The sequence below is a fragment of the Canis aureus genome, chromosome 20 (assembly GCF_053574225.1).
Source record: "Canis aureus isolate CA01 chromosome 20, VMU_Caureus_v.1.0, whole genome shotgun sequence".
In the NCBI taxonomy this organism is placed as follows: Eukaryota; Metazoa; Chordata; class Mammalia; order Carnivora; family Canidae; genus Canis; species Canis aureus.
Window position 1 is genome coordinate 21159106 of NC_135630.1, and position 26431 is coordinate 21185536.

The window sequence follows — 26431 nt, forward strand, 5'->3', positions numbered from 1 at the left end:
TTATGACAGGTTTAAAAGTTTAGTACTTGTGAATTTTGTCGAATTGGGTGAATTTTAATTTGAGACACAGGAAAAATACAACATTTTAAGAGAAATTATAGCAGACTTCACTGAAAATAAGTACCAGTTCAAAACGAAGAGAACTTTGGAATTCTGATTTCTTATGGGAAGGAAGCCAGTTTGAAAGCTACTTAGTTGCATTCACATGCCAGTCTCCTAGAAAAGGTAACTCAAGGGTATAAGACAAATTCACAGACAGCAGAACCAAGAGCATTTTTCCAGGGAGAATGACTATGCCCTGAGGAACTGACAGCATGTGTACAGATAGATTTTTAAATCTATGGATGAGTCATGGCAATATGCCTCTCTCTTTGCCTGTAATTGAATTGGGTGTCTATCTTCCTGGTTCATTCACATCATTGTAAGTTGCATGTACCAGGGCTAGTTCATTTTCCCTGTAGTTCACAGACCTTTAAATTCAGAAGAACTGAAGCACCCATGGCATGCAGTCTGCACCTGAATTTGATTTAGATAATGAGATCCTGGACCTCAGTGCTATAATCTGTGAGGTTTTGAGGATTTGGGGAGTTGATAATATGGGAGGGATGGGAATAATTTATGGACAGATGGCAGATTGCACTGATTAAAGATGGCCTCAAATTCTATTACTCCAAAAATTCTTCTTCTTGAATCTGAGCTGGGCTTGTGACTGTCTTGACCAATAGAATGCAATGAAAATGTTAAGGTAAATAGCAATTTCTGTTTTTCTTTTCCAAGACCCAAGCTAAAGCAGCCACATGAAGAGGCTTATTTGGAAGACAACTTAAAACCTCAGCAGAATGTCCAATCAACAACCAGCATGGACCTGCCAGTCATGTGAGAAAACCATCATGGAAATGGGTTCTTCATCACCTTTCAAGCTGACAGGCCTGGTTTTGTACCTGACTTTAGCTAATAGCTGTGCAAACTGTGTTGTTATTTAGCCTCTAGGTAAGTTGGCTTCTTCATTCCTTAAAGTTTTATGAGGATTTTATATTTTAATGCATATAAAATACTGAGGACAATGTAGTAAGTGCTTGATAAATATTAATTAATAGGAATATTTAAATACCAAAAATGTATTCTAGCTCCATAAAAAGAACTATGAAAATGCTACTCCCAGGAGCAAAGTAGTGTCAGAAAACTTCCTTAACTCATTTTAGGATGTTATTCTGACCATTTGTTGCATTACCTACTGTTTAGTAAGCTGAAACTGTCCTACGAGGGCTTTTAGGATGAAAAATCAAAGCAAAAAGTACCACTCCAAAAGAAGTTTGTATACCTTCCCAAGAATGATATAACAGGAGTTTATAAGATATCTGTTCAGTCATTCAACAAATACTTTTTGAGCATTTTCTATGTAGTAGGCCTAAGTGCCCTGTCAAATTATATTGGAACTTAAAAGAAAAGGGAAAATGTATGATCTTACATAAATGTGTATGTTAGTTTTTATCATTAATTTTTCCAGAACGTTATAGCAATTTGGAAATAATGAAAAAAAATTAAGATTTTTATTTATTTATGAGCGACACAGAGAGAGAGAGAGGCAGAGATAGAGATAGGGAGAGAAGCAGGCTCCCAGAGCCAGATGTGAGACTGGATCCCAGGACCCTGGGATCACAACCTGAGCCAAAGGCAGATGCTCAACCACTGAACCACCCATGTGACCCGAAATATTGAAATATTTTAAAGTAAGCTATTAAAACTCACAGTAAGTTTAAATATTTTATATATGCTCACAAATGAATTTATTATAATTTTACTTTCCTTTTAATATAAGTGAATTCATCAATAATCTTTTCAAAACTTACTTCTTTAGGAGAACACATTGGCCTAAGTCACAGGGTTGGCACATACAAAGGCCAGTTTCTCTGCTAAAGACAAGTTAGCTTCCATAGATGATTTATTACAAACATCTCACACTGAAGATAATTCATGGTAAAAGTTTTATTTCACGGGCTCTCATATTAAATCCTCTTTCACACACATGCATAATACATATATATGGGAATATATGTATGTGCACATGCATGCAGAAAAATCTATATAAATTATTATAAATCACATGTATTCAAACATTTCTTTTAGGCCTAGTGAGAATAGGTTTATACTTTACATTTATGTCATTTTAATTAACAGCTAGTAAAATAGTAGTACACCCTAAATTTAATATTGTTATGGATTCTCTGAATACTGTTTAATGGGCACTTTATTTAACATAACAGTGTCTACTGCTCCCTATTCTCTTACTTTTCTTCATGGCCTTTAGCCTTATCTCTTATATTGTTAGCAAGTGCTTGCTTACTGTCCATCCTCTTACACAAATGAAAATTTCTGTAGAGAAGGGGCTTTCTTGGGGATCCATGGGTAGCTCAGCGGTTTAGCTCCTGCTTTTGGCCCAGGGCGTGATCCTGGAGTCCCAGGATCAAGTCCCATGTTGGGCTTCCTGCATGGAGCCTGCTTCTCCCCTAGCCTGTGTCTCTGCCCCACCCCACCCATCTCTCTATCATGAATAAATAAATAAAATCTTTTTAAAAAATTTTTAAAAGGAAGGGGCTTTCTTATTTTAGTCACGACTTATTTTAGACACGACCCAGTGTCAGGAATCACATCTTTCCCATTACAGATACATAAGTGTTCATTGAATAAATGAATGAATGAGTGTAATAATGTTTGCTCCTTCCAACCATCTGTTCTCCTTTCCTCTTGTTATAGTATTTCAATTTTCTTTGGGAATTTTTATTTTCTTGTTCTTAATCCATATCTTACCCTGTTTCTAGGAACCTGGGTGCCCTAGCCATCTCCAGTTACAATGATCAATATGCAGACACTAGAGCCAAGAGAGCCAGTAAAAGTCAGGACAAATCTGGAGTTTCTGTTGGGAAGAAGCTATATCTACTGGACTTGACTCTGCCAGCATATCGTCAAAGCTAAGCACCAATAAAACTAATAGAGTACTGATTACATTGCTTACGTCTGCATACGCAGCCAAGCTAAAGACAATCTGCCCAGTTATGCCAATAAATAAGTTGTCTTTTTTGTTGTGGTTGTTCTTTACTTTTTTTGGCTTGGTTTTGCCTAAGTCATTTTGAGTTGGTTGCTCTTTCTTACTATTATTTTAACTATTGTTTTATGTATATATGACTAGAGAATATTACATATCAATTACAATATGGTCTAATTACTAAAATTAATCCATATTAACATTCCTCAAGGTAAAAACTGAAGCAAATTTAGACATGAAAAATACATCCCAGTACAGTTATTTTTTTTATTCCATTTGAACCTTTAGAGTATTATGTTAAAGAGTAAAGACAAGATTTTAGGAAACAATATTATATTTCAAGTCCAGAAAATTATCCTTTTTTATGTTTATTGAACAACATCTGTGATAGTATTCAGAATTCAAATTATAAATGATGGTACTGCTACTGCCCTGACTTGGGAATATGAAGGCAGTCAGATGTGAAACACCAATGCTGTCAGCATCATTATTCATACAGAAAACCAAAACAATGAGACAGTTCTCTGTTGTTAGCCTCTCTTTAATCGCTTTTATATGGATAAGATGGTCTTTTTAGTAAGGACACACACACCATTAACCATTTTTAACTTCCAATTGAACAATATATTACGGTACTTGTAGCATCAAATATCTAAGTAATTACTTGTGAATGTTCATACCTGTATCATAAGGATATGCAGGAAAGTAAACAGTTTAATATGTAACAGTAAAAAAAAATCTGTTTAATTTTATTCATACTTAAGTCTAATGCTTGAAAACTATTTCTTTAGAAAATATTTTTCAATTTATTTATTTGAGAGAGAGAGACAGCATGAGCTAGGGAAGGGATGTGGGGAGGGGCAAAAGGAGAAAGAGAGAGGGAATCTCCCATAGCTTCCCCACTGAGCAGGGATCTCCACATACGGCTTGATCCCAGGACCATGAGATCATGACTGGAGCGGAAGGCAGACACTTAACCAACTGAGGCACCCTGGTGCCCCAACTCTACATATTTCCATGTGGAGGGTGGAACTAAGACATCCATGATCCCTACCATTCTATTAGGGGAGCTATTTTGGAACTTAAGAGTTTCTTCTGTTGATACAGGGAGAGGTGATTATTCCTATTGAAGAGAAAACACTAAATTGAAGTGGTGCAGAGGCTAGAAAGAGTACAAGAAGAAAGTGGAGATGACAGTGGAAAAGAGAATGTTTCGGGAAGAGAACCTTCTTTTTTTTTTTTAAAGATTTTATTTATTTACGCAGAAAGAGAAGCAGAGACACAAGCGGAGGAAGGGAAGAGAACCTTCTATGGGAGACTCTCCTACCTACTAACAGAGCCTGTTATACCGTCTGCCCTATGAAGTCTAACGTGACAAGTGACAAAGTGTCCCCTCTGGTTCATCTCTACTGGGAGCTTTGCAAAGATCAGCTTGAACTTCAATAAAAGAAACATGCATGCCAGTATATTTGGGTTATTTCTGGGCAAATTTCTTCTGTCATCAGAAGCCAATGGTCGACAGTGAGAGATAGTTTCCCAGGCAACCCCAGAGATGAGTAAGGCCTATGCTTCTAAAGTTCTAACCTGGGTTGAACTTGAATACTATATTTAAGGAACTTATTGGCTGGATAGTATGTTGTAAAAAAAAAAAACACTGACTGGTAGTCAGGAGACACAAGATATAGCTCAAGGTCTTCTGATAAGTAGTTGAGTAACCTATAAAACTGGTCTCATCTGCAGATGATGAGACATTGCTCTTTTGACATCACTTTTAAAGAAAGCCCTAGCATCCAGCACCAATTATCACAGAGAAACTGAACTAGTATCAGGGTGCATTTTCATACTCAGCAAAAGTACTTTCAAAGACACAAAGGAAATCCCAAAAAATAGCTTGAAGCAGAATTGTTGGCTGTGTAAAAGGAGCTCAAATTTACCTGAAATATGAATAGAGAAGGGCTACCAAAATGACAGTAATTTTGTGGCTCTAATTATAAAATTGTCTGAATTACAGTACTATTCTTCATCTGCACTATTCCAATAAGATTACAATACAATATATCCATGAATTATTTTCTATATGAATTTCTGCATTTTTAAAATTATCTACAAAAGAAACATATGATTTGCCTTTCAGAGATTTTTTAAAAAATAGTTTTTCAAATAACTTCCTATAAAATATATCTCTTCCCTTATCTTCCACCATATACACAAATTCCCAAACTTCTCAAATGTATTATGTTTATATAGTGAGATGACATATATACACCCACTACATTCAGGTGGGGAAAGAAGGCAGCTCCATTCATTTCTATGACTTATTTACTGTTTCACATGGCCTTACTTCTACTGAATAATGATTGAGGAGAGAAGAGACTTTTAAAATGTGCCAGTACATTAGTCTCTTTCAGTTTAAATCTCTTCCAATTGCAATCTTCTCTTTGGAATATCTTGGTTTGAATAAAATTGCTAAGATAAAAACCCATTTTTTTTCATGAAATATATATTAAAGTATCTGTCATTTTATCTCATTTGAAACTTCAGAGCATTTTGTTAAACAGAAAAGTAAAGACAGACTGTCTCAGCTTCCCTGTGTTCTTCTGCAAGATGATATTCAGGAAGATGGGGTTTTTATAATCTTAGGAAGAAGGCCCACATACTATCTAGTTTTCAATATTATGCTTTCTGCCTAGATCTTCTTTGATTTCAGAGCCTGGTTCAGACATCCCCCTGATCAACTGCATAAGCCTAGATGCCTATTAACTTTGGAAAGTCTTTGTCCCTTATGTTGTTTTTGTTCAGACTGTAGGTACTCATGGTTGTGTTGATCCTCCGCTAGTCGATTGATCCTTTCAGCATCTCTGTTTCCTCACCAAAGAAATAAGAACTTCAAGCACCAATAATTCTCACCCTTCTGCAGGGTATAGTAACCAAGAACATGGCCCCCAATTCATTTGTCCACCTCTGTCTGTGCATGATTCTGATCCAATGTTGGAGTTTTCAAGTGATTGGCCACACAAGATGTGTTTGAGAATCATGCCTAGCAATTTGATATACACAGTTGCATTGTTATATTTTTCTAGATGTGGCCTAGCTCTATGCTTGCTGCCCAAGGTTGATTTTCAAGATAGTAAAGAAAGACTGAGGCATCTTATCACATAACCCTGCTTCCATCCTCCTCTCCTTTTCCAATCCACTGTAGTGAATTAGTAAGCTTTTCATTGTTCCCTACCGGGAAGGAAATTTCCTTCCATCATGTCTTACTCTGTTCCAAGGTGATATTAGCTGTTCCCTTTTCTGAGAATCATCCTAGCAAAAGAAGTGAGAGGAAAAGAATCTGGCATAGTGTGGAGAAAAATTTCAGAATCAACTCTAGTAGATACACGTAGTTGGCTGCATGTAGATATGTATAAACTCATAGGTATAAACTCAAAATATGGATATGGATAGACAACATTCTTTTGTATCTGAATGTCTCAATGATTAGAAGGTGTGTCCCTTTTCTTTGGAAGAATCTGGCTCAATCTATCTTAATAACCTGGAAATCTTTTTGAGAACTCATGAATATGAATTAAATTGTCAGTGTTCAAAAGAACATGATTTGATTCCCTTCTTCTCTGAAATCAGGCATTCATAGAGAATGGTATTTAAATGACAAGTCATAGGATAATTTGTGGCAGTCAGACGGCTTTATTGTCTTTCCCAGCTAACCCACCAGAGGGAGGGAAATGCATATATAAGGCATTTATAATCCCGTCCTTCTAGATGCTGATTTACTTCAGCAACAATGGGAAATTGGCCTTTTGACATGGAAAAATTATTTTGTAACAACAACAACACAAGGGCCAAAGCAATAACAAAGGCTTAGTTATAGGAAAACAATCGAGGATAGTTTTGTGAATATTATCTGAAGATAATTTAACAGACAATTTTTCCACAAAGTTAATTGCTACAAAAAGTAAGGCTGCAGACAAACAGCTAATTGGTATAAACCAAAAAGAGATTCTAAGAATTTCTTGCCTAATGAGGTTTCTGCAACATGATACAAAAAGTCTCAATGTTGCTTAGAAAAGGCAATTTTCCACCAAACCTTCGGAGAACTTGTAAACCTCTATTTAACCTGGTTCATTTTATTTCTTCTTATTTTTGAACTTCATAAAATCTTCAAAGAACAATTTGTTATTAATCAAATATAAAATGTTCTTTCCAGCTCACCCCCTCTCCATCTTTCTTGGAATTCCACCAGGGCAGAAAAGCCTGACAAGTAATTTTAGTCCTCCTATCTCCTCCTTCATCTAAACTGGTATTTACTGTTCAATATACAGTCCAAAGCAAATTCCCTATTATTCTTAAGACATAATCATGGAAGTGTCTGATTTGAAATGCAAGCAAGGATGATAAAAAATACAAGTAGGAAGTTGATAGACAAAATTCCCTTATTTTTTACTTAATTTGACTTCCAGTTTATTCAATTCTCCTAAAAAGAATAGGAAGAGTAAAAGGAGGGTAGTGCAAATATGGAAATGACCCTCAAGAAAAATGGACAATTCTTCTTTTAAGCACATTCCTCTATGTGTGTAAGTTTAAGATAAGGAAACACAATTGCTTCTAAAAATAAAAAATAAAGATTAGGATTCCTTCTTTGTATGCTCTTTTAGTTTCAGAATCTATTCTCCTCAAAAAGGAAAGAGATTTTCTTCAGGATTCCATTGTTTTTAGAATAATGTTCTTGACAAAATAATGAAACTGATATGTGAAACATGTCAAATGCTCATTACTGATGGTAACTCTAGGGATTTTCTTTTCTCTGTTTCTTAAACATACTAGACATAAATGACAGAAAGAGACACCTACCTCCTTAAGTTATCAATGAGGGAACAAAGGATATTGCAAAAATAATTTTATGAACATATTGTGTTTGAATAGTTGAATATTCTTGGCTACTTTCAATTTATAATATGAATGAAATAAAATGACAAAAAATGAAGATTATTGTTAAAATCTAATAAGATTAATAAATAATAGTATGAAACACCTAAAGTTATCTATAAATTTATGTGTATAAGTATACTAAAAATATAAATTTATACATTTTATATATGCCATATATAAATTTTTATATACATATATATGATGATATATGTATGTGTCATGCAGATCTATCCATTTTTATATATACAAATTTTGATATACATAATATAATTTTTGATATATGTGTAGATATATATGATGCAGGCATATGATGTATATGTAACATAGATATGCATCTACATATCTCTCTATATATGTATATGTGTTATATATACATATATAAAAAATTCTGGTGGATTAAGTGTATATCAAATTGTGTGATCCTTCAATACTCTATTTGTATTGCCTCTTTATTATCTTTTTTTTTTTTTTTTTTTTTTTTTTTTTTTTTTTTTTATGATAGTCACAGAGAGAGAGAGAGAGGCGCAGAGACACAGGCAGAGGGAGAAGCAGGCTCCATGTACCGGGAGCCCGATGTGGGATTCGATCCCGGGTCTCCAGGATCGCGCCCTGGGCCAAAGGCAGGCGCCAAACCGCTGCGCCACCCAGGAATCCCTGCCTCTTTATTATCTAATCTACTAAATTTGGGGATTTTTAAAAAATATTTTATTTATTTATTTTTTAAATTTTTATTTATTTATGATAGTCACACAGAGAGAGAGAGGGGCAGAGACACAGGCAGAGGGAGAAGCAGGCTCCATGCACCGGGAGCCCGATGTGGGACTCGATCCCGGGTCTCCAGGATCGCGCCCTAGGCCAAAGGCAGGCGCTAAACCGCTGGGCCACCCAGGGATCCCTTAAAAAATATTTTAAAGATGCACTTATTTATTTGAGAGAGTGAGAGAGTTGGGGGAGAGGCAGAGGGAAAGAATCTCAAGCAACTCCCTGCTGAGTACAGAGCTAGACATGGGATTCAATCAAACAACAATGAAATCATGACCTGAGCCAATATGAAAAGTTGGTTGTTTAACCAACTGAGCCACCCAGGTGCCCCTAAATTTTGTTTTTATTGGTTTTGCAATAACTATCTTCTATTCCCTAAATAGCATACATTGGTCTTCTGTATTTAAAAAGTCTGAAAATTCAAATTGGACGAGGTTAAAACCAATTATAGTGTGTGTGTGTGTTTTTTTTTTTTTTGTAACTAGTGTATCAGGATGAAATCTTAAATAATGTGACAGTGAAAGATAATTTCAGAACAAGAAAATGAACATATTGAGAAACATGTTACAATTTTAGATCTAATAAGAATCGCTTTTACATGACTTTATTTTAAAAATAAAATATGCCAATGACTAAATAAGGAAAAAGGGAGTATCTATCATACTGAGGACCTATTTCACAGGCACACTAGAGGATTATTCAAATTTCTAGAATACACCTGTCTTCAAACTCAGCATCCATAGAGATTACATGTCCACTTGCTCATTTCTGTGCAGTTGACAAGATAATTTCAAAGGCCATAGTTTTAGTGTTCTGTAGGCCACTGATCCATTTTTAACTATTTAAAAATTATGATTATAAATACAGTTTCTCAAATGTTCTCAAAACCTTGCTTGAGATTTTACTTATTTCCTCACTATTGAGTTCTAAACTTTGTCATGGTCATTCCCTATTTGTATGAGAATTAGGGTTTTAATTTTTTTAAATTATAATTTTATACTTCTGCAGAACCCACCAAGATACTGAAATCCTCCAGTTGGATTTATCTGATGAAGCCAACCAAGTGCACTTCATGGACAATTGATGCTCAGGCACATTTTCTTGGCTTTCAGAGTGATTCCCAACTAGGACCAAACTTTACCCTTGTTCACATTCTATTTCTTTAGTTTTTGTTGTTGCTTTTGTTGTTACTGATATTCTAATTTCCTGGTCTTTGGTTCGGTTTCTGGTTAAGTCTGTTACTCCTTCCCTCTTTTGTCTAAGTCATGCTTCTTGCTCTCTTTCTACAATAGGGACCAGTGAGTCTATCTTGTCTCAAAACATTGAGATGGTCTTCATTGCATGTTGAGGGAACTCTAAGTAAAAATCTGATTTGTTCAAGGCCAATACGTTTTTCTTCATTAGTGGCTGCAGGGTGTGGGAATCTGGTTTTAGGACAATTTGGCAATTTCTATTGACATATTAAGTGCCTATTTTTTGTTGGAAAAGGAACAATAGAAGATATAATTTATAAGTCTAGTTTTGATTATTTTGCCTATTTTGGGGGGGGAGCTCAGACAATTAAGAAAATATTTTCTGCCATCTGTAAGTAAGAACGGCTCTCAGCAATCTGATCCAATTAGTTTTGTATTTGACATTTACTTATGATCCATATCTGAGGTTGGACAAATGAAACTATAAGCACTCTGTATGCCTACAACTCAGAAAAGCCTTTAACTTTTTGTGTATGAAATATTTTCCCACTTTCATAGGTATTAAATATTATTATTACTACTAAAAGTAACAAGATATGTTCTGAGTAGCATAAAGAGATTTTTATGTACCTCATGAATCTAATAATCCCCACCAAGTATCTAAAAAAATAAAGAAAACAAGCATCTAATTCTTTAAATGTGATAGCCTTTTAAAAGATTGCTTCTTTCAGAAACTACTCGCTCAGAAGAAGCTTTATGTAAGAATTCAAATAAATATGAGAAAAGTTGAAACTCTGGACAAGTCAGATTGATTTCATAATTTTTTTCTTTCAAGGGAATAACTATTTTTTCTTTGTATAAAGTATAATATAGGGCAGCTCTGGTGGCTCAGCAGTTTAGCGCCACCTTTGGCCCAGGGCCTGATCCTGGAGACCTGGGATCGAGTCCCACGTCGTGCTCTCTGCATGGAGCCTGCTTCTCCCTCTGCCTGTGTCTCTGCCCCTTTCTCTTTCTCTCTCTCTCTCACATACTCTCTCTCTCTCTCTCTCTCTCTCTCATGGATAAATAAATAAAAAATCTTTAAAAAATAAAGTATAATATAGAATTAAAAAAATAGTCTGTATTTTCACTAAGAAACTACTTAACCTGTTGAGTCTTTAAACTTAGTATATTGGTTTGCCTGTTAGTTAAGATAAGATAATATCTACTTATTTATGATGTTGAAATGATTAAATTTTATTGAATTAAATGAATGTGTAATTATGAACACATTTTATATAAAGAATAAATGTCTCAGAAGCATTGAGCTTAAATGTAATTTCGAAGACCCTTAGTTACTTTCAGATCTCACACTAACATTAAATAGAGGTAATTTGTGGATATGATTTTGATAACTGATTTTGATATTTTCTAAGTAAGCTAGAATACTGACATTTTGGTCACTAAGTAATTGATTATGTTTGTGTATGTACATTTGTTTCTTTGTGATGTTACAGAATGCTCATTCTTATGGATCATATGGATGGATACATTCATTTTGCCAATTCTAAAAGATGAGGAGGAAATATGGGAGGATGTAGGACAGCATATCGTGTGTGCTTATGAGTATTTTTGGTTTGCTAAGATACTTTGTGTGGCAAACAATTACCAAATATCTACCTCCCAGTGTGCTCTGTGAAGCAGTTAATATTTTGAAGACGAATTATAGTTAAAATGGGTGATTAAGACTATGCTAGAAATAATAGTAGCAGAAATGTTTCAATGGGTATTCAAGGCAATGGAAAGTGTTTTTTTTTTTGTTTTTGTTTTTGTTTTGTTTTTTTTTTATCAAAGACATTGATTCTAGGAAATTGGTAAATTGTCTAACCACATAGAAAAGAAGATTGTGAAAATCAAAACCTTAACAGATATATAAGGTTGTAAGTAGTGGAAACAAGCTTCTACTCATCTGGATTTATTTTATTTGTAAATGATGAGTCTGAAAAGAAGCAAAGAATTGTGTTAAAGTTTAATAAAATTTTTTCAGTTTCAATAGATTTATCAATCAATGAGAATTTTATAATTTTAAAAAGGAGCATGTGAATATTTTAGTGCCAAATATATATATAATAAATACTATATATATGTGTGTATACACATATTTTATATATATATATATATATATATATATACACACACACATACACATATATACACACACATATATATATCATGAGTTTTACTGTTTAAGATCAGGTTCTGTTTCTCATAGCATGTCTTTCTCCAGACTTCAGATTAATTGGTTCCCCTAAAACCTCATTTCTCTAACACATGCAAGAAAAGTTGTTAGTATTTGTGGTTTTTTTTCAGCTTTTTTTCTTTATTTAAGGGTAGAAGTGATATTCCTACAAGCTCTGTACCACTGCCCTGAAACTGGAATTCTTAAGTCTGAGCATTTTAAATACTGAATTTATATATTTTTATAAGCATCTTTTATGAGAAAATGGGAATATATTACCTATAAATGATCAGAAATGTCATGGGTCATTTTTGAGTTATATCTATAGACAAGAAAAAAATTAACCCAACTGAAAAAAAATCATTTAAATATTTGGAAGCCACTGCCTCCACCAAAATAGTCCTGTACTGATGCATCCCTCAAGTTTACTCTGGTTTAATGCAATAGGAACTTTTGTGAATTCAAACCACAGATCAATAAATTGCATTTGTTCACTCAGTACTTTACAGGAGAAGAAAGAATCTGATGAGATTTAATAATTCACTTATGTATTTACTCAGGAATGGTTCATTAAACTGAAATTGGTGAATTAACAGTGGTTAAATAAAAAATAATGGAAGTAAGAAATATCTAAAAGAATTGAATCGCAAAAAAGCCCAGTCAGAAAATGGAGCTGTTGGCAGGCCTGTTTTCATTAGCTTCCTGGCTGCAGTGAAGCTAAGTCCCAGTGAAAGTAGTAGTGCGACAAAGGTAACGTTGGTGGTCATATTGGCCTTGCACGGCTGCTGCTTTGCTCACCTCTGATTCCACATCCCTCCTTTGAGGCAGCTTTGCCTTTCTATTTCCTGCAAATGGTTAAGGCAATGTCCTCTGGAACTTTCCTTCTGCATAAGTCAGGGGGGATTTGTGCCTTTCCCCCTCTTTTTGCTTTTTGTTATTTTTGTTGTTCCTTTTATTTGTCTTGTTTCCATGTGCTTGATTTCAGTCCAGTTCCATGTGTTAGGAGATTTTTTCCTGAAAAAAGAAAAGTGTCAGGAACAAATGATCGAGTGGCCTTCGGTGCAGATGTGATGATTCCTGTGATACTAATTACACAAACCTTTTCCCATAGTTTCTATATCACTTGTGTTACCTGCTCAGATCTAGCTTAAATTTGGAGTTACCACTATTATTCATCCATTGCCTGATCCCTCCCAAGTGAATGTGGCACGGGAAAGAGGTCCTAAAGGAAAGCTTACCAAGTATGGCCCTGAAGGTACAGCTAAACCGTTTTCCAGATGGTTTGGATCGGTGTTTTTTGACATGCGATGTGAGAGGTGTTTATGATTCTCTCAGCTTCGCTAAGATGCTGATTCATCTGTCAAACTTTCCATTGTGTTCTTGGGTATCCTGGATACCACAGATATAAAAAAAAAAGAAAATCTTTGGACAAACTTTATGGCTTACCTCAGATTTGGAAGACTTAAGATGACTCCCTAAGTAGGCTTCTATATTGTGGTAGAGAAATCCCGGGCTTTAGATTCGGAAACACGCCTTCAAAACCCCAGCTCTATTACCTATAAGCTTAGTTACCCAGAGCAATCATTTCTCCTCTATGACCTTCATTTTCCTCATGGATGAAACAGGAGTAATAATAACTATTTCGAAAGAGTCATTAGAAACTTAATATAAGAATACCTATTAAATGCCTATTACAAAGTTTAGAATCCTGAAAGCATGCGATGTGGCAAGTATTATTATTAACCATATTGGAATTATATTATTATTTTTACTCAGGAAGCACTCTCATACCTATCCCCCAGTGGACAAGTTGTGAAGTATTTGTTCTACCATGAAACATTTATGCCTATGATGTGCCTCTAGCCCATCCTTTAAAGTAAGTTGAATGATGAACAAACAAGCACACTTTGTTAGAAAGGTAATTTTGATATTCAGGGAAATTTTCTTCACTTCTCTTAAAATTTTGAAGCACTTGGGTGGCTCTGTCTTGGTTAAACGTCTACCTTCAGCTCAGGTCATGAGACCAGGGTCCTGGATTCGAGCTCCACATTGGGGTCCCTGCTCAGCAGGAATCCTGCTTCTCTGTCTCCCTCTGCTGCTCCCCCTTTTTGTGCTCTCTCTCATCCTCTCTGTCAAATAAATAAAATATTTTAAAAAACATTTCATAATATTTTCATCTGCCACTCTTCATATCTTTTGGTGATCCCCTCAAATACATTAAAAAAAATCAAGACAAAGTAATAAATGTTAGTCATTGTATGTCATGCTAAGATGCCACCAGGGCAAAACTATTGCATGCATGAGTAGGATATAAAATTTTGCTCTGAGTGACAGAGCTAATTAGCAGAAATATGTAAGTTTTCTCCCATTATGGCTTCCTATCTCTAGTGATCTTAGGCATTTCACTGGGCTCTCAGCTGCATCTTCAATTATGTATTTGACACTTTTCCTAATTCAGTTTTCAAGGTCTCCCCCAGATTCTTGTTATTCCTCCTTGACTCTGCCCCATGGCTTGCTTTTGGATTGAAATTTAACATAACACCATCCTACTGATCATCCAAATGGTGTCCTCCTTGCTGGGATCAGTAGATTTCAAGGAACATCAATACTCTGCACAATCTTAGCTCCACAAGTACTTTAAAGGAATTCTCTGGATCTCTCTCTGAAACACCATTTTTCTGTCCTTGTGTAGGAGAGCTCAGTGTTTAACTGAGTCTAACCAACCTAAGTCGGCCAGCCCCCCCCTCTGTTGATCACCTCAGGGGCACAGGAAAGGTGTCCCATGTGGTGTGATGTTAGGGACTAACTCAGGTTTTGATGACATCTTCTCTTCTGCAGGTACTATGGATTTTAAACTCTTCATATGTGTTTATTCACCCTCTTCTCTCAAGGACAACTTTTCACAAGTAATCTCTTGTTTCTCTGGAGTCCATACTTATTGTTATTTAAATACAGTTCCTGGGATGAGGGATTTGGGTGTTAACTCAACAATACAAATTTTCTACATATTTTACCTCTGGAAGGAAACATGAAAGAGTGACTGTATCTCTGGCAGGAGAGTTCATTCTTGATTTTCCATCATATTTTATTTATAAATAATACAGCCATTAATCTCTTTGGAAATGAAAAACAAGTTAACGTCTTCATAGTGAAAAATAAGAAGAGAGCATATTTCAGATTTGTGCAGGTATTTATGCAGATAAGTTAGAATTAAAAATCATCCCTCTCTGTCATTTTGCTTGACCAAAATACACTAAGAATAGTCCTTAACAGCTTCCACTGACAGTTTGTGCTTTGGACTCTGGCCTTGGAAGTCTGCACAACTAATTCTCCAGGCTTGTGACCTTAAGTGCCTCTGGCTAACACTGACACGGGAAGCCACATAGCAAAAAATCTCCAGGACTTCCTTTGTGCTTTTTTGCCTTTCAGCCTTTTAGTCACAGCTATAAATCCTATAAGCTATATACCTGAGAGCAGCATGAATTACCTCGGTCCTACTTCTCATTGTTCTCTGAACCATGATACTAGGCCTATGGAAATTTATTTTTACCTATTTTTGAGTAGGCCTTTGAATTTATTTGAACAATTTGAAAAGGCACACAGCGTTACTAAGGAAACCAGTATTTGCTAAATGCCACAGTAAGGGGACCAATGTGCTAACTGCTTTATATGTTGCTCTGCCCTCTGGTTTCAAGTCAGCTGGGGACTTCTATCAGCATCCAAGTTGCTGCTATGGAAAAGGACTTGAATATCTGCATCCTTACTCACCTCCAACAGCGGGAGTGAATCATTCCTTTCCTTTGCAATAAGATCCAGGGGGAGGACTTTAAAGTAATATGCATCAGCCATTGTCATGGTATGACACATATCAACAAATCAGGTTCTAACAGGAGTTAAGAGAAAATGTCAATTGAATATATGAAAAGGCATTATGAGACATAGGGAAGAGAAGTAAAATGGTAATGACCCAGAAGAAAATCCTTCCTGAAATGAATTCAGTTCATGACACAAAAGAAAATGTAGAACACATTTGTTTCTTATTCTTGGAAATATAAAAGAAAACTTTAATTGCATTAAATAAGGACAGAATAGATATGAAAAGTATGACACTCAAAGAGAAATAATTGCCAAATAAGATGTTCAGTGGGAAGAGTAAAAAGTAGATTTACACTAAAGACACCAAATTAACAGTACATAAAATAGACTTACAAAGCATGTCCAGAATCTTAAAAAAAGTGAAAAATATGAGAGAAATGAGCATACATAGAAAATTAACCATAAAAATTCAAGTTATGATTTAAAAAGAACATGGAAACTTAAGTATAAATTAATTATCAGAACTAATAATCAAATATATAAGTCAAGACTTTATGATTAGATTAGCACTCTGAAGGCCTGAAGATTATACAAATGTGTGCCATTAACATGGCATTTAATGTAGACAACCAACACTTGGACTTGTGAAAAGTGTGGGAACGTTCAAGGAAACAAATCAGTGATCAAAAATGAATAGGAGAGATAATAATGAATGCTTTCAATGTATTTTAAGAACAATTGCCTGTAGAACACTAACATCAAGTTGGTTTGGTAAAATAAATTCCTAAAGAAAATTATTTAATATTTCTATAACTTTCACCAAAAAAGAGTTGAGTCGTGATCATTTCAAATGTTGTCAAGCATTTGAAAATACAAATGTTCAGGTATAAGAGCCTCTGGGGCAATGCTCAATGAGACACTTTAGACCATTATAAGAGAATTCAGAAAAAAAATACTATTATTTTGTTAGTATTAAAAAATACTAAAGCTTTTTAGTATTGTAGGAGGGGGCCCTCAATCAAACTCAGAGACACCACTCTTGCTCTGATCCCACTGAGGACAAAAGTGACCTGCACACATTTTTGAGAAACACAAATACCTACTTGGGGTTGTTTATTCCTATCTTTAGCCATAACGTTTGATTTCCAATGCCTCCCTTGGCTTAGATTGACATCTACCTAAGCCACCAGGTATCTGCTACTGAAGGAGGTATAACCTATTGTCAAAATAACACAGGAAAGACAGAAATAAAAAGAAGTAGATTTATAGATATATAGACAATAGATAAAGACAAATTGGAAAGCTGAAAGGGGTTAATAAGGAAAGGAAAGGAAAGCAATAAAGATGTCTTTCTATTTTTATTTATTTTTATTTTTTATTTATTTTATTTTGAGAGAGAGAGAGCTGGGGGAGGGTGTGCAGAGGGATAAGGAGAGAGAGAATCCTAAGCAGACTCCACACCCAGCATGAAGCTGGATACGAGTCTCCATCTCATGGCCCTGAGATCCTAACCTGAGCTAAAATCAAGACCAACTGAGCCACCCAGGCGCTCCAGACAAAATGCTTTTTGTCAGAAGGATTAAAGATTGTTGTTTTGTTTTATACTGAGATCTTTGAATGACTACAAATTTAGGAATGTTTGTGAAAACCTTAGTGATTAAATTAAAAGCACGTTATCTAACTTCTGCATTATAAAACACGTGTGACCATGGTGACAGACTGCTAGTTTACTGCTTTCTAATGTTTTCTCCCTTTGTTCTCAGTAATTGTACCTCAAAATTATAGCTGAGCACATGATTACAAGGTAGAAGCTAAATCCCACTGTCCCTTTGCATAAGTGTGAAAATATAACTAAGGTTTGGACAATGGGGTAGAGATGAGAGAGGTGAGTAAAACTTAGGGCAAGTGTGTTAGAGAGAAATCATACCTTTCTCCTTCCTGTTTCTCTTGTTTTTGGCTGGTTGGAATAAATATAGTATATAGGTGACATAATGGTTAACTCTAGAAAAAGAATAACGATAAATGAAAAGAAACCATATGCATGTATGTGTGCATGCATGTACACATAGGCACAGCTACACACACACACACACACACACACACTCATTGTCCTTACATCAAAAAAGAAGCAATCCATATTGCAGAAGATATAAGACAAATAAAGCACGAAGGACAGAAAAAATAATACAGTGGCTAAAGTGCAGCAAAATATTGCTATTAATTCATAAACTAATTATCAAATAAGAGACTTAGAAGTTACATAACTAATTAAGTTATTATAAAGGTGTCTAACAAATATTGATCTATTTAAGAAAATACTACAAACTATTTTATTTTCCACCCCCTGTTAAGAAGTTTGGCTAAATTCAGACATTTAACCGCACCTATTTACCTTATTTCCTAGTACTTCTTGGCTTGTTTGGTTTTGTTCTTATGATAGACTTCTGAAGATTTTCCTATTGAAGCCTCAGATCATCCTTCATCTCTTTAGAGATCTGTTTATAGGGATCCCTGGGTGGCGCAGCGGTTTGGCGCCTGCCTTTGGCCCAGGGCGCGATCCCGGAGACCCAGGATCGAATCCCACATTGGGCTCCCGGTGCATGGAGCCTGCTTCTCCCTCTGCCTGTGTCTCTGCCTCTCTCTCTCTCTGTGAGACTATCATAAATAAATTTTAAAAAAATAAAAAAAAAGAGATCTGTTTATATTATTTTTAATGGTTTTATATCATTGAACTTCTGTGATCATTGCTTCTCCAAAAACGTATATATATATATGGCAGTCCATCCACACACATGGACTGACATATGATAAAATTCTATTATATATATATATGGGATGTATATCATATATATGTATATATATGACAGCTGAGGACATATTTTAAGGGATTAAACCTCAGTTTAGGAATATACCATAATTTAAATATACATATACTAGTATTTTCTACATTTCTCAGTCTTTTATATTAAGAACTTCTGAATTATAGTGGGCAATGGCAAATCTGGCACAAAAATAAGTCTAGGCAGGTGTGAAGGGTTGGAAAGAGTCAAGAACATGAATTTAGGAAAGAAAATGAGCTCAATTGGAAGAGTGATCATTGGGATAGGATCATTAAAAGAAACAGTAAAATAATAGAGAAGGAAGGTCAGCTCTAAGGATGAAACAAAATCAAATCTATCATATCTTTCCATAGTAACATAATGCAGGTCCCATTCCCAAGGGGGAAATGGAGAGAACATAAAAATAAATAATAAATAAAATACTGAATGCCAGAAATCCAAAGGAAAAAACAACAAGTATCATAGTTGAGGAAAAATTTAAACCGTCCATGGTCCACAATGCATTTGCAACACACATACTCACATTCACAACATACACCCACACCACATCCACACACATGGACTGCCATATTGATAAAATTTCATGCACCAAACAAAGCTTTTCAAATATCTGCCAGAGAGAAATAAAGATAGATAGATAGATCTTTAAGACAGCTTTTATTTAATATCATTTTTTTTTCTGCTTTTAGCTTTATTTAACTTCAATACAGTAACTGTAGTACTTTACCTTTTGGTCCTTGACTGCTTTCTATCGCTGTTTGTGTAATAACTAACTTTACTCCAAAGGGTGAGTTTCGTCACTTATTTTTCTGAGAGATATAAAGAATCTTGCTAATAAAATAATTGAATCATTATATTTAAAATTATTTTTTTATGAAATTGAGAGATTTAACTGGCTTAATTTTTAAAATTTCTCAAGAGTAAGTTGTACTCCTGTCTTATAAACGAAAATAGTTTGAATTACAATCATTATATCAATATCATAATATTGAACTTCATTAACAATTAAATTGTTTGCAAAATAAAGTAAAATAAAATTTTACTCCTGGGAAGGGAAATCTAAATAATTTTCTCAAAAATATCACATTAAATTATATTGGTGTGAGAAAAGTAACCTAAGCCTATTAAAACATTCTCGATCCATTACAATTTTATTATAGTTGAAAGGATAGAATAATCTACATATTTTGTAGCATTTGTACATTCCAAAATACCCACCCAGAAGGCCCTTTTCTCTGATGGGAGGGTGATTATTTTTCTGTGGTCTTTCCCATAATGCTTCCATTGTTCCCCAGAGCTCTCACAGGAAGCTCTGGGTTAGCTATCTAAATATAGAAAACTATTCTGATATTTTATCAGATAAACATGATACGTTCACCTGATTCTTTTAATCTGCGTTTTGGACACAGAACATAAATAACAGAAACCTGGCTAGGCCACGCAGTCAACTCGGTTAGCAGCAGAACAGCCGGGCAAGAATTCCATAAAGAGAGATCTCAGCTGTCACTGCCCCCCTCATTTTTTTCTGTGATTTCTCAGTTAACATGGTATTAATCGTCTCTTCCTTTGTGCCTCAGTGCATCCAAAATCACACCAGGCACTTTTGCACAGTGAATTTAAGGGTTCTTAAGTTCCCTTCCAGGTAATTTCTAGATATCAAAGTTAAGGGTTGGGTTAGCTGAACTCTGTGATTGAGCTTTCATTATATTTCAGAGAGAGAATGGGGAGGACTTTGATATGGGAAAGGAAAGGAGTGCCTTTGTTTTGTAGCTGACTGACTTTCAGCACTCCTCCTTAATTCATGGGGATCACAAACATTGACCCTAAGTGACCCTAATTCTGAAAGATATACTTTCTACACATAGGTTGTATCTTCCATGTTAATCCTGCTTGTTTGATACTGTTTTGAAGCTGTTTCTGATATTAGTAGATGATAGTAGATTTAGTAATTTCAATGTCCAAAATGGGGTAGGGATCATCATCCAGGACTTAGAAATTAGTATGTCTGATAAAAATTATTCTGTGAGGCAATATATGATAGCAAATTTTTTAATAATGATGTAACTAATAAAACGGTAAGCGAATTTATATTGTCAATAAAATATGGTAAAAGCCAAAAACAATAGTAATGGTAAAAAACATTGACAGAGTGTCATAATGTCTCCTTCTGGTCTTTAATTTTAGCCATTTAAATAATAAATGTGGCTCATTGTATCCCAAAGTCTCATAAACCTTGCATGTGCAATAATTGGGATTTACATTTAACATTATCAAAATAATGAAACATTTTAGTATTTCCAAAATATAGAGGTAAATCTACCTTGTACTCTGGTGAGTAGTAATATGAAATATGAGATGCACATTCTCTAAACACATTTTAATTTTCTTAATTTTATCCATGATTCCAAGCCATAGATACAGTTTGGAAAGATGATTTTAACATAAACACTTAGGAACATATGCCCCTCACTGTGTTAAAATTTATTTGCCTGGCTGAACTTAAATACTTTAAAATAAAGGCATAAATATTTAAGAGTATAAAGTAACCTAAGTAAAGAGTATAAATTTTGAGTAGAGAACATCCTGCTTTGGTACTGAGTAAATAAAGTACGTGGCACATTTTCAAGCATATTCCTTAGCTTTTTTCAATTGAATATAATGAAAAAATAAACACTGAATATTTGGTTATTTCCTATATATATTAAAAGCAAAATAAGACAAAACTAGGCTTTGGACAAGGTTTCAAGGGTGATAGGATCACAAAGATTTCACACACACACACACACACACACACACACACAGCTAAAAGAGGAGTAATTGAAAATAGTATATTCATTAGTGGTAATACATGGATATATATTGTGGGTGGTTTCTTTCAATGTGAAAATCAGTGATGATGTTCCCAGATCGCTTGATTCTCATCTCAGATCCATCAAAGAATTGGAGAATCTGAGACTAGAATGGGGAGATAGAGTTTATTGAGTAGATCAGTAGCTCACCTTTCAAGGGTGAAAGGGTGCCACTGCCCAAGCAAGAGTAGCAACCTCACGGGAGAAGCTCTAACTGTATCCTTTTAAGCCTGCTTTCTGCAAATTTGTAAATTTACATGAAACAAACTGTTGTAAATTTAGCTCTGATTGACATTTTTGAGTGACAGCTGGTGGTTATATAACATTTTGGCTTCTGTGCATGTGCCTACCCATGATACCTTCTGTTACAATTGTATTTATTTATGTATTTCATATTTATGGACTTTTAATGAGCTTTGTGACCCTAAAAGTACTTAAGAGCAAGTTGCACCTATTGTGCACATGCTCAGCTCTTAGAAGTCCCCTGATGGCTTTGGAGGCAGCTCTGTGGCCAGGCCTCTCCTGTTCTGTTAACCCTTGAGAGGGCTCTGAAGGTGTGGCTGTTAACCCTTGGCGGTGGCACCGAGGGTGTGGGCAGCATCTGCTTTATCTTTCTGGGCTCAGCCTAACTGACTGCCTAACAATGATAAATCTATAGATTGAAAGCTGAATTCTGATTTTGTCGTGTTGCTTTTTTTTCTGCTTTTTCCTTTGCACTGTTATTAAAAGCACTCTTATTTATACATGCAAGCAGCAGAATGCGATCTTTCACTTGGAATACACGTGACTTCTTGAGAGCAGCAATTTACCGTTTCTTATTGATTCTTTTGTTACCAGTTCCTTGAGCAGAGCCTGATGGACACATTACACTCAAAGAATGTTTGTTAAATAAATGGCTTAGTGGAAGGCAGCTTAAGCAGAGCTTCTATCTTCTGGTATGACATATATTTCAGTACAGTGTACTTCATACACCGCTGGTCACAGAATTTTCTTAAAAATTTATTTTAAAATGACACAGAAACACAAATATACTTTGGCAGAAGCATCCTAATTTGATCCTTTTGGGAAAATATTTTTTGAAAATGCCATATTTGTATCCCTATACTTTTATGAACTATAATTTAGCACAAGCAACATGTATGTTATGGAGGTTGGCCATCTTACTAGGACAATAGTTTCTCATAGTAAGAGAAATAAATGCAATGTAAATAAAATCATTATGCAACCATTCAGTAACACTGGCTTTCACCACCTAAATAATTATTGCTATTACAACATTAATTTATTTCATATGTCAAAAATTCTTTATAACTGTTTTGATAATCATTTATTGAGATTAGTATTTCAACACGTTTATGCTCAACATCAAAGAAGATTTTCTATTGTTGTCATTATAACTAAGCCTGCTTTTGTTCAGATATATTTATTACCAGGGTTAAAAAAAAAGAAAGAAAAGAAAAGAAAATCAAACAAAATATTGCAAAGGTAACCATTAAGAACTGATTCGACATTGCCAAATTTGTTTTCTGTTTGTGATTTCAAGTTTTTCTTTCTCTTATATGTAGCAAGAATTTACAGACATCTGTTTAACAATTTGAGTTGAGGATCCTTAGAGATTTTTATAATTTTCCTGCTGATGTTTTATGATTGCATCACCCATACCAGTTTTATCAGCAATTTATTTTCTTTTCATTTTTCTTAAAAGACTTTATTTATTTATTCATGAGAGACAGAGAGATGCAGAGACACAGGCAGAGGGAGAAGCAGGCTTCTTGCAAGGAGCCGGATGCAGGGTTAAATCCCAGGACCCCAGGATCATGCCCTCAGCCAAAGGCAGATGCTCAACCGCTGAGCCACCCAGACGTCCCATAACCATTTATTTTCAAAAACATTTCTATCACTTATTTTATTTCCATAGTATTCAATTTAATTTTTATGAGGGTGCCTGGGTGGCTCAGTCAATTAAGTGTCTGCCTTTGGCTCAAGTCATGATCCCAGAGTGCTGGGATTGAGCTCCACATCAGGCTCCCTGCTCAGAGGGGAGACGGCTTCTCCCTCTCCCCCCTGCTCATGCTCTCTCTATCTCTCTTTCTCTCAAATAAATAAAATCTTTAAATTTTTTAAATTTTTATGAAAAAATATCTTCCAACAGCTATATATCATTGTTTTGTCTAATATTGAATTACATTGTGTAATTGCAATATTAAGTAACCAGCATCCACAACTTTGAGAACAAACCCATATTCAGCAAACTCTGGTAAACCAGAGTCTTGGAGCCTACTAGCCTGTAGTATTCAGCATTTTATAGACACAATGGAGACTTGGTTCTGCAATGTTGTGATTTATAAGAAATATATATTTGGTCATTCCAGATGAGCAGCAAAGGTGTCTTTTGTTAGGCTAATGAGGTAACTTTTGGAATGTACTGAAGGCTGGGAGCCAATTGACAGAAGAACCAACCATGTTATTAGAGGATTAAAACTTTCAGTCTCATTCCCTAACCCGTGGAGAACAGAGGCGCTGGAGATTGAATCCCTGGCCAATATATTGGCCTATGATTTAATCAACCATGCCAATTATAATGAAGGCTCCAAAAAGTTCTCCAAAAGGATTGGGCTTGGAGAGCTTTGGGGTTGGTGAACACGTGGAAGTTCTTGGAGAGAAGTGTGCCTAGAGATCACGTAGAAACTCTGTGACCTTTCCCCATACCTTGCTCTAAGCATCTCTTTCATTCGACTGTTCCTGAGTTATATCCTTTCATAATACACTGGTGATCTAGTAAGTAAATGCTTCTCTGAATTGTGTGAGCTGCTCTAGCAAACAAATTAAACCCAAAGAGGGAATGATGGGCACCTCTGATTTATAGCCAGTTAGTTGGAAGTGCAGGTAGCAACCTGGACTTTGGCATCTGAAGTCCAAGGAGAATATTGTTGGAACCTCCAATATGTAGCTGATCTGTTAGGAGCACAGGTAGCAACCTGGACTTGTGATTGGCATCTGAAGAGGCAGGGGTGGAGGTGATCTCAGAGGGCTGAACCTTTAACCTATGGAATCTGATGCTATCTCTGGGTAAACAGGGACAGAACTGAGTTCTTGGATACCTTGTTGATGCCTATAAATTGCTTGCTGGCGGTGAGGGAAACCCCTGCCTCTGCCCACGTTGGAAATTGGTCTCACAACATGAGAGTTACTCTTGACAACCAGTTAAGGAGAACTCAGTAAGAGAGCTTCCATAATGTTTTCCAAATTCTTCACAACTTATATGTATTATTTTGTTAATAAGAAACTAAGAGAAGAACATACCTATGAATAAGTGATATTTTATTTAAAAACCACTAGAATGAAACATACTCACAAGAGTCACAGATTATATGTGGTTGATAAATATCAAGTAACCTGTATCCAAGCTATTTAAGGCATATGTTAAACTTGCAAGATATCTATGTTAAAAATAATGCTAGAAATAACATACCCAGAAGCAGATAAACCTGATTTATTGTATTTTATACATAATCAGTGAAAATTACAATTTTCAGTAACTCTGTGATCTTTGTGGAAAAACAAGAATTGTCCTGCATGACCAGATATACTGAAATATAAGTTAAAAAGAAAATTAACAAGGCTTATACATATGAAATGGGTCAATAACAAAATGAAGAAGTTATACTGAATCAATATTTGTGTTCTAAAGATTTTTAAGCACTTGAAAAACATAAAAATGGCAAGTGTACTTTAATATTATTCCCCATTTGTTTCAAGGTTGTCAAAGATGACCCAATATTCATTACTGGAAAATGTTCTCAGAGTCTTTTTCGAGGAGTCATAAAAATTCTAACAAACTACTTAGTGTTGAAATGCAAGACAGAAGTCTCAGAGGAAAACAGTCTAAGGTCAGTATAAAGAATCTGACAAGGTTGTCCTACTCTGAAAAAAAATTGAGGGCAGAATCAAATAAAACCACTTTACAGATCTAGTCACATAGCTCATCAAAAGATTCATTTGATTTTTGTTTAATTTATTTAGACGGGATTTAGGTTATCTTTACAAAGAATTTACCATGTTTATGTTGTTCTCTGTTAAAAATAGTTCAGAGCACCTAATATTAATTCTACTTACATTATTAAGATTATTGCTAGATTTTATCTTTTATGAGAAATACCCAGGAGATAGAATAGATAATGGAGAACTGTCCTCTCACTTTCCTCAAAGTTATAATTTTAGTAGGATTTAAATCAAATATTTACTACTCACAGGACACCTGGGTGACATTGCCAAATTTGTTTTATGTTGATGATCAATAATTTCTTACAGGTGGAGACGCCTGGGTGGTTCAGTGGTTGAGTGTCGGCCTTTGGCCCAGGGAGTGATCCTGGAGTCCTAGGATCAAGTCCCACATCGGGCTCCCCCCATGGAGCCTGCTTCTCCCTCTGCTTGTGTCTCTGCCTCTCTCTCTCTCATTAATAAATAAATAAAATCTTTTAAAAAAGTATTACTACTCTCTTTATATTTTTGTTTCATAAAATATAGATTTTTGAAAGATTTACCACTGATTTTTTAATAAATTAATAAGAAAAAAGGAACATTTTAGCATCATGAAATTAGCATGACTTTCAGACAAATGATTAAGAAAATGGCTTTGATTTCTGTGATAAGTTCAACTGTCCAGTTCTTAAATCACCTCTAGCCATATAATAACACTTCCACCAAACTCCTGGTGTGACAGGGAGAGGTTTGTGGCAGGAACTACAAAAGTATACTAAGAAGATGATTTGTCCTACTGA

At 35.1% G+C, this 26431-nt stretch overlaps 1 long non-coding RNA gene across 3 annotated transcripts; it reads left to right on the forward strand.

The window, feature by feature from the left end:
* Positions 1 to 230: 230 nt before the first annotated feature.
* Positions 231 to 26100, forward strand: LOC144291528 (uncharacterized). Of its 3 annotated transcripts, XR_013358850.1 has the most exons (7): positions 231 to 421; positions 778 to 990; positions 2820 to 4599; positions 13922 to 14021; positions 22488 to 22585; positions 25410 to 25540; positions 25962 to 26100. It is a non-coding gene; the product is annotated as an uncharacterized LOC144291528 (long non-coding RNA). The 3 variants fall into 3 exon arrangements; XR_013358849.1 differs by lacking the exon at positions 22488 to 22585; XR_013358851.1 differs by lacking the exons at positions 13922 to 14021; positions 22488 to 22585.
* Positions 26101 to 26431: the final 331 nt, after the last annotated feature.